We start from the raw sequence: 10,067 nt of genomic DNA, 5'->3' as shown, positions 1-10,067 counted from the left end.
TTCCGTTAATTTTTCCTGTATATAGACTAGTATTTATTTTATTCCATATGAAATTTTCAAGATATTTTTAGTTTTTGGTGATCAATAACCATTTTTTTTTTTTTTTCTTAATAGTTTTTCTGTCTGTTCACACTTTTGAACTAATGACCACTCTTACTAGGCGATGATTTTTTATTTTATTTACTAACGACATCTCCACTGTAGCTTGTATTTTTGATTTATTTTGATTAATAGACTCATTAAGGAGTTATGCTCATAATTTTATTTATTATCATTTTTTTTTTTAAAACTTAATAATGAAAACAAAAAAAATAATGGAATTACTTAAATTTCTGCGCTGTCTCACCACAACTTTAAATATTTAATTATCCGGCAAATTCCTTTGCTTTACACTGGATTTCTTTTATAAGAAACTAGACTCCATTAAGCTTTAATTTCATGTCTCATTAGCTCTAATTCAAATCCATAAATTTTTATGGTTGATTTTCTAAATGTCAGCGTTACTGCTGGCTGTCCTAAGCAGACTATTATCAATATTACCCTTGAATTCTCCCAAGCTCAAACATTAGAATTACCATTTGAGCTAGAATATCATGGCCACATATATCTTATAAATAAACTCATATTATAATTGAATTACTCACGTTTAATCACTAAACTTACCGGATGTGGTCGACAATTGGGGCTATTCGATCACTTTTTCTTTTTGTTGACGCTTCTTTAAGTCTTGTTAACAATAATTTCTTTACCGCTTTGCTACAATATTGGTATCCACATTTAATGTTTTATGACATACGAAACGACATGGTAAATTTTCATCTTGCTACTTTATGTTCTTAGCTATTCGGCTAATAACCTCATGCAATTACCATACTATCAATAATCTAATCACACATGCATATGCATACTTGGACATTCGGTAATACCTTTGCTAATTTAAACTCAACATCACATAAGCTCCCAAGTGATGGCCGAATGCTTCATTGTTACCAACTAACCATTCAACAACCTCAACCTCATTACCACCTTTTATGCCTAATTATCTAAGTCAAGATAAGATCATCAACATGCCTAACTATAGCGAATGTGCAACATTAATCTATCATTTCTATCTCATTTAACACTAACATTTACCACATATCGATTCACCAACTCTCCATCTATTCATGCTCTCATATTCGGTCACCCATACCCATACTAACCATATAACTAATTAATCCTAGGGTTAAACACAAGTGCAATATTGAAGCACCATGGCCGAACCTTCATGAAGTTGCTAAGACCCCTCATTTCTACTCCTCACACACTCTCACATCCAAACCTTTTTATTAAACACTCAAGCTCAATCATCTTCATGCCTCATCACCACAACATCAAAACACAACCAAGAAAGACAACACCCATGGCCGAATATCATCTCCATCACATAGCAAGATTTAGACCATGGGCTAGGTAGAACTCAAACTAACAACTAAAACATGCATGCATCTCATGGAACATCATCAAACATACCTTAGTCTAGTTACATGCATGGCCGAATCTCTTCAACCTTTCTTCTTCCTTCCTCCTTCAAATTTCGGCCAAGGTGTTAAAGGGTGAACACCCTTTCTTTTTTTTTTCTTTTCTTTGTCTAGTTACGGCAAATGGAGGGGGGATGGATGAGACAACTTTGTTTTTATCACCCCTCCCTTTCATTACTTAATTACTAACCCTTTATTTATTCTTTCTAAATAACACACTAAGCCAACATGTTCCCAACATGTTTCCACCCATAGCATGGCCGGCCACTAGCTCAATTTGGGTAATTTGACATGCAAACCCATCATTTTCATAACATGCATTAATAGGCCACTTCACATTTGCCTAGCACATTTCTAAATTTTCTCACATAAGTCTATTTAATAAATTCACTTACAATTAACAAAATTCAAACATGAAATTTTCAACATGCATATATACATATAATAGACATAAAATATTATATTCATTATTTCTGCAACTCGGTTTACGGTCCGAAACCACTTCCCGACTAGGGTCAAATTTGGGGTGTACAGTATCGCTTACTTATCATTGTTTTAAAATAGTTTATACATATGCTTCTTCGATTGCATTTTGTTTTGTGCTTCTAGTAGTAATCATTTTATATTATGCCATGTATGTTTTCGTGCATATTATTTATTCATTGTTTATATGTCATGTAATTATTCTCCATGCATGATCAAATTGAGTTATATTTCCAAGTTAGTTATACTTTGTTTTAAGTGTTTGTAGTTGATTAAATAAATTTTGTATCTTCACCCTTCATTGTCGTATTTATGCGTACATATATTATCCATATCATTGTTTTCACTTGGTTTACAAAAATGTGGTTTTACGTAATCCAAAGCTTATGATAATTCCGTTTATTTTAAGTAAATTAATACGTTTTAAGCTATTTTATAATTATTGATTTAAAATTCTTTAAAACGAAGGCAATACTCGGTGTTTGCAATTCAGGAATCGTGCCCTATCGTGCTGGGTTGCGATTTCTCATTTGTTCAAAAAAATCGAATATTCCTTTGGATTTTCACTCATGCGTTTAAAATCCCTAAAACGAAGGTGATACTCGGTGTTTGGCAATTCAAGAATCGTGCCCTATCGCGCTAGGTTGCGATTTCTCGTTTGTTCAAAACAATCGATATTCCTTTGGGATTCACATATGCTTTAAAAATTTCTCCAAAACGAAGGTAATGTTCGATGTTTGGCGATTTGGGGAATCGTGCCCTATCGTGCTGGGTTGCGATCTCCTGTTTGTTCAAAATAGCCGAATATTCCTTTAGAATTTTACTCATGTTCTCCAAATTCTAAATTAAGGCAACGTCCAATGTCTAGAAATTCGAGGAGTCGTGCCCTACTATGCTGGGTTTCGGTTTTCTCGTTGGACTAAATAATTGGGCATCCTTTTGAGGTTTTCAACACATAAATTTTTGGAAGTCAAAATTTATCATGTTCGATGGTATAAAGGATCGTGTCCTATCGTGCTGGATGTGATGCTATATTCCTCTGAAACAAGAGAATTTTGATGACCAACTCGGATTATTCAAATGTTATTAAAAAAAACCATATTTCAAAAATATTTTTAATTTTAGACTTAAGGATAGTATTTAATCGATTTGGTACCAATTTTGGGCATAGTGAGGGTGCTAATCTTTCGTCATGCGTAACCGACTCTCGAACCCATTTTCTCAAAAGTTTGTAGACCAAAATTGTTGTTTTAGTAAACCAAAATGTTTTATTAAAGTAACCAAATTCTTAGGTGATCCGATCACACCAAAACAAAAAGATCGGTGGCGACTCCATGTTTTATTTTCAAAAAGTCGATTTCCCATTTTTTTCATTAAAATTAAAATATTAAAAAGACGGTTTCGACAGCTTGGTGACTCCACTGGGGATTTCGAGAGTCGAGCCATAAATTGATTGATTTTGTCCTTTGCCAAAAATTGAAAACTCGTTTTAAACTTATGATCCCTTCATTACATTTCATCCGTTTTCTTACGGTTTACATTATTTTCCTATTTTCTTTATTGCTTCGGGTTTTTCTTATGCATATATCCTCGCACATTGCATTGCATGACCACCGTGGTCACACCTTCTAAGTGAGAGGAAGAAACTATGCTTTCGTGAGGTTTTCACCTCGCATGGGCTAGTGGATTGCTTCTGGGGTACATCCGTACCTATGATTTCATGATATTTTCATCTCCTCTTGATCATAGGGAAATGTATCCCCCTGAACCGAACTCGATCTATATGAGCCTATAGTGGGTGAGGATTGAGGAGCCTGCTAGTTCAGGTACCTTATCTCTAGAACTGAACCACATATAGTGAACCTTAGGAGCTATCTTTGGGTAGGGCCGCGTCAAGCCTTAGTATTACCTGTATATGCATTGTAATTATCATTTATGTGCTTGCATTTTATCAATATTATTTGATACTAACCTATGTTTTGTTTGACTGTGTTTGCATAGCATTGCATACTAAAGGAGGTGTGATTCGTATTCAATTACTAAGTTAGAAAGTTTGACATAGAGAATGAATTTCGTAGTAAAGTTGAGGATAATGCGGCTGTTCATGCATGGTCAGAGAAGCTACAATCAGAGAAAGGGGATAGCTTGGCAGAAGGATATATATTGGAGTTGCAGGAATTCACTTGCATCAATGTAGCACAAAATGAGCTGCAAGAGTTGAGAGATATATGGGCTCATTGGGATGAAGAGACCAAGCAGTTGTTTTATCAAAGCTATGGTGATATATCTTACTTGCTAGATATTAGAGTGGATAAGCATCTATTCCGAGTTATGGTTTAGTTTTGGAACTCTGCTTACAAGTATTTCACTTTTGGAGAAGTGGATTTAGTACCTACCATGGAGGAATATACTGCTCTGCTTAGGTGTCCAAAACTTCAGGTCAAAAAGACTTATGCCAGGGTTTTTAATGGTCAGACTTTCGCGAAGAAGTTGATGAGCATTTCAGGACGTGTGAGCCTTGGGTCACTTCTCGGATTCAACAAAATGGAGACAGTAAATGTATCCCTTGGGAGAATTTGCGAGATTTGGTTTTAACGCATCCAGATGAAATAGAGAGGGTCGATATCTTCGCCTGAAGCATCTACGCTTGGTAATTTTTCCTAAGGCTTTGAGGCACGTGGACGAGGTAGTCATTGACTTATTCGATCGTCTTGAGTAGGGGATCACACCTATACCGACAATATTGGCTGAGACATTCAGATCCTTGAGCACGTGTCGAAAGACGGGCGGGGACAGTTTATTGGATGTGCACAATTATCGATGGTATGGTTTCATGGGCACTTTTGGAAGGTGCACAAGGTTTCTTATCGAGTCTTTTTCAAAGGTTTCCTGTTAAAAAAGGAGGCCACCAAACAAAGGAGAGAGGATATCTCGGAGGATAAGTGGATAGAAATTCTTTAAAACCTCAAGGAGGGGATATCGAGTGGAGAGCTTATTGGATGGTCCCTGATGAGATCGTGTATCGATGTGGGAACTTTGATTGGGTGCCGTTTTTAGGAATTTGGGGAGCTACTGGGTATACACCATTGCTTGCATTAAGACAATAGAAATCGAGGCAGTTTGTACCCACGACCTACGGACTTGCTTAGTGTGAATTCTCTTTCAAAGGTGCCCATTATAAGAAGAAAGTTCGGGAGCTATCAGATGCTTGGAAGCAAACTCGTTGGATGAAGAGGTTGGCCGTCGGTTCCATGGTGACCCCTGAGTATGATGGATGGTTTAGAAAGAGAGTCAATGATAATGTCCCTAGACCTAGCTTGGAAAATACTCAACCTATGGTGGAACAACTACAAATCGCCCCTTCAGAGTTGGAAATTATAAAGCAAGACTTCGAGAAGAAGAGTTTAGAGTTTGGGAAAAAGATCGAACATTTGGAGGAAGAGAAGATGCACTTAAGATTAGACGCTAATGTCCGAAGGTCAGAGGTTGAGAAGTGGAGAAAAGGGAAAACTAAGGCCGAAGAAGATCTAGACAGCTTGAAGACTGACTATAAGCAGTTACACTTGTCTAAAAGGACTGTGGGGTTAGGTAAGACTTTCGAACAATGGCGCCATGAAATTCGAAAAGAAAAGACCAAGGCTAACCGATGGGAAAGGAAATTTTGAGAAGCATTAGAGCGAAATTTTATTTGTAACTCAACTGTATGTAAAAGAATTTTATTTTCTAGTGAAGTTTTCTAAAGGGAATTGAATCAAAATTGATGCCTCATTTGCATTCATGCATTTGCATTACATCACATCATTATGCATTAAAGGACATAAAAGGTTTCTAATTAATTAAAAATCATTTCAGTAACATGAAAACCAACGAAAACCAACCAACTACGCACCCCTACGGTACAAGGAAAAAGTCAATGGATAAAAGACTTGAGAAATTGGAGCAAATGCAAAAGGACATGTAGGAACAAATGTAGTCTCAGATGCAAGAGCAGCTAGCCAAGATTCAGCGAGAGGTGAAGGAGCAAATGATGGAATCTCAAAGAGAGATGATGAGTCAGTTATCCCAATTGCTGATGGGAAGAACCGATAAAGGAAAGGGCCCCATGGACAATGTTGAGGAAACTAATGAAGATCCTCAATACCCCCTAGCTTCACTCCAACACATGTACCGACAAAGCCCGAGATTAATTTACCAAGGCCATCTGTTACAATTATGCCTCAGCAGGTTTAGGCCGGAGCTTCGATACCGATGAATTTTCAAGCCAGCTCAGGCTCTAACCTTGTCAATGACCCAAATTATCCGTCTGTTCCCGATTTGGACGAAGTTGCAGAAGAAGAGAAGGCGAGGGTAGAATCGCAAAAAAATTGGAAGAACGTTGTAAATGGCTGGAGGAAAAATTTAGAACTATAGAAAGCGCAAATCATCATCAAGGGAATGATGCTAAGGACCTGAGTTTGGTCCCAGATTTGGTCCTTCCCCCCAAATTCAAAATGCCCGAATTCAAGAAATATAATGGAACGAGCTGCCCTGAAGCTCACATCACTATGTTTTGCAGACGAATGACGGGATACATTAACAAGGACTAGCTATTAATTCACTACTTTTAAGATAGTCTGGTTGGGGCGGCATCTAAGTGGTATAACCAATTAAGCCGCGAAAAAATTAACTCATGGAAGGACCTGGGTCAGGCCTTTATGAAACAATATAATCATATGACGGACATGACCCCCGACAAGAACACTCTCCAGAATATGGAGAAGAAATCAAATGAAAGTTTCAGGCAGTACAAACAAAGATAGAGAGAAGTGGCCATACAAGTTCAGATACAAGTTCAGCCGCTGCGTCTAGAAAAGGAAACCATGATGCTCTTTATCAACACCTTGAAGGCCCCTTTTATCACTCATATGTTGGGAAACGCCATCAAAAGCTTCTCAGACATAGTGATGACGGGTGAAATAATTAAAAATGCTATGAGGAGCGGGAAGATAGAAGCAGTAGAAAGTAACAGAAAGTCGGCCCCGAGGAAAAGGGATAATGAAGTGAACAACACGAGCACATTCAGTAAGGGTCAGTCCAAGTCACTCACCGTAAATTAACCAAAGACGGTGACCACTAATCAGCACAGTACTGTGAGACAAGAATCTAACGCGAAGGAGAACATAGAAAGGCCACAGTTCACCCCTATACCCATGACATATAAGGAGTTGTACCAGAACCTATTCAACGCTCATGTAGTGTCCCCTTTTTACCTGAAGCCACTGCAGCCCCCGTATCCCAAATGGTATGACACAAACGCCCAATGTGAATACCACGTGGAAATTACTGGGCATTCGATCGAAAACTGCACCGCATTCAAGAAAGTAGTCGAAAGACTGATTAAGATGGGGATTGTGAGGTTTGACGACCAAGCCGTACCCAATGTAGCAGGAAATCTGCTCCCCAATCCCAATCATACTGACCAAGGAGTGAACGGGATAAGCGAAGGTAGGAACAAGAAGATCAAAAGTGAGGTTGCAGAAGTCAGGACCCCATTGAGATGGGTGTAGAAGGAGATGGTCAAGAGATGATTGATCGCGTTGGATTCGAGAAAAGAATCCGAAGAAAAGAGGAACTACTGCAAGTTCCAAAATGAGGTGGGGCATGAAATCCGAGAGTGTGTGGAGTTCAGGGCCCTCGTTCAAGACATGATAAACAATAAAGAAATAGAGTTTTATAAAGAGACTGGAAACCCTAGAGAAGGAGATATATGTGCATCGGAGGGAGAATCAACGGTGCAGAATCAAACAGCTAACTATCTCGTGGTCATCATATCACGACCCAAAAATAATGAAGCTGGAGTGCAAATGCCACCGAGGGTCATAATCTAGAGACCTGCAGTCTTCCCCTACAAAGACAGTAGAAGGGTCCCATGGAATTATGATTGTAATGTGATGATTCTGGGAAAGGAAAGCTGGTTGATGCTTCAAAAGAGGACCAAGATTGGGGCTCTTATACACATAGTAGGAGACGTTACGATATAGCAAGCGAGAAGGCACAACCCGTAAAAGGAAAAGCCCCAGTGGTCGAAGATATAAAGGAAAAAGCGACCAAATTTGAACTTTCTGTTAATGAGCCAGTCAATGAGGAGGAGGCTAAGGAGTATTTTGAAATTCCTAAAACACAGCGAGTACAGTGTAGTGGAACAGCTACGTAAACAACCAGCTCGTATCTCTGTGCTGGCCTTACTCCTGAGTTCGAAAGTCCACCGCAGCGCGCTGATGAAAGTCCTGAATGAAACATATGTTGCCAATGATATCATCGTCAACAAGCTGGACCGTTTGGTCAGCAACATAAGTGCCGTCAACTATATCTTCTTCAATGACGACAAGATACCACCTTGTGGCATGGGGTTCACTAAAGCTTTGCACATTACCATGCGCTGTAAGGGGTATACGCTGCCAGGCGTACTGATTGACAATGGGTCGGCCTTGAACGTCCTGCCATTGACTACGCTAAACAGATTACCTATAGACAGCTCTCACATGAAGGAGTGCCAAAACATAGTGAAAGCTTTCGATGGCATAGAGAGAAGGGTGATGGGCAGAATTGAGGTACCTCTTCAGATCGGGCCAAACACATATGAGGTGGATTTCCTAGTGATGGATATCAAGCCCTCATACAATTGCTTATTGAGGAAGCCTTGGATACATTCAGCTGGGGCAGTGCCTTCATCGTTGCATCAAAATTTTAAGCTAGTATCAGAGGGGTGGTTGATAACGATCAATGCTGAAGAGGATATCATTGCAACTGTAAGCAGTAATGCGCCCTATTTGGAGACTATTGACGAAGCAATCGAATGCCCATTTCGGTCTTTGGAATTTATTAATGTCACGTTCATTGCCGAGGGAAGCAAGATTCTAACACCAAAATTGTCCAAAACTACGAGGATGAGCTGCGGTTGATGGTTGGAAAAGGGGCCCTACCTGGAAGAGGACTTGGGAGACATCTCCAAGGAAGGGTTGAAACGCCGGTATTGAAGGAAAAGAGAGACCGCTTCGGTTTAGAATTTAAGCCAGATGCAAGACAAAGGAGGAAGGAGCTGGAAAAGAAGCAAGAAAGAAAGAGAACACGGTTAATGGGGGAGGAAATCAAATGGGAGCTAATGATATTCCCCCATATATAAAAAACTTTCGTGTCCGGAGGAATCATTCATCCTGAGCGGGGCACGCTAAGAAAAGAAGCCATAGAGGAAAGGTTGAAAAGCTTGGACATCAACGCCACATACGATGAAGAGATTGGAAGAGAAAATTTGTCGGGCATTTACCCCTACGTACCTGGAAGTGTTCTGGATAACTGGACTGCGGAAGAGATTCCTGTAGTTTTTAGAACTGATTCAGAGTAATGTCTAAAAGACACTTATTGCTCTAGGCCTAGGAGTAAAAAGAATCTTTTGTGAAATAGGCTGATGTTTAAAAACGTTATTTCAATGAAATGCACGGTTATTATCATTTTGAGCAGATGTTTTCTCACTCTTTCAATTTCATTCATAATCATATTATACAAACGATTACTTTCGGATTCTTTTGTTCTTCGAACATTCTTCTAGATATTCTTTGATTCTTCATTCATAATCATACCATACAGATAACTGTTCTTGAATCTTTTGATTCTTTGTATCTTCCTTCATCCTCATAACATGTCCCCAGATATCAATGATACGAGTGACACTGCTAGTGGCTCAGAGTCTCCTTTTGAGTGAGATATGTGTATAGAGGATTCTCAGGATTTTGAAGATGACCAAGGTTGTAACCTATCTCCTGATTTGTTGAGGATGGTAGAATAAGACGAGAAACAAATCTTATCCCACTAAGAATCAGTAGAAATTATAAGCTTAGGAGAGGGACAAGAGGTAAAGATCGAAACTTGTATCACCATGGATATGAAGCGAGACCTTATTGAATTACTTCAAGAATTCAAAGATGTCTTTGCATGGTCATACCAAGATATGCCCGGATTAAACACTGATATTGTGGTGCATCGACTCCCCATAAAGGAAGAATGTAAGCCAGTTCAGCAAAAACTCCG

Source organism: Gossypium hirsutum, chromosome A08 (genome assembly GCF_007990345.1).
Source record: "Gossypium hirsutum isolate 1008001.06 chromosome A08, Gossypium_hirsutum_v2.1, whole genome shotgun sequence".
In the NCBI taxonomy this organism is placed as follows: domain Eukaryota; kingdom Viridiplantae; phylum Streptophyta; class Magnoliopsida; order Malvales; family Malvaceae; genus Gossypium; species Gossypium hirsutum.
The sequence above is the reverse complement of the archived record's forward strand: the minus strand, read 5'-3'. Positions refer to the sequence as shown.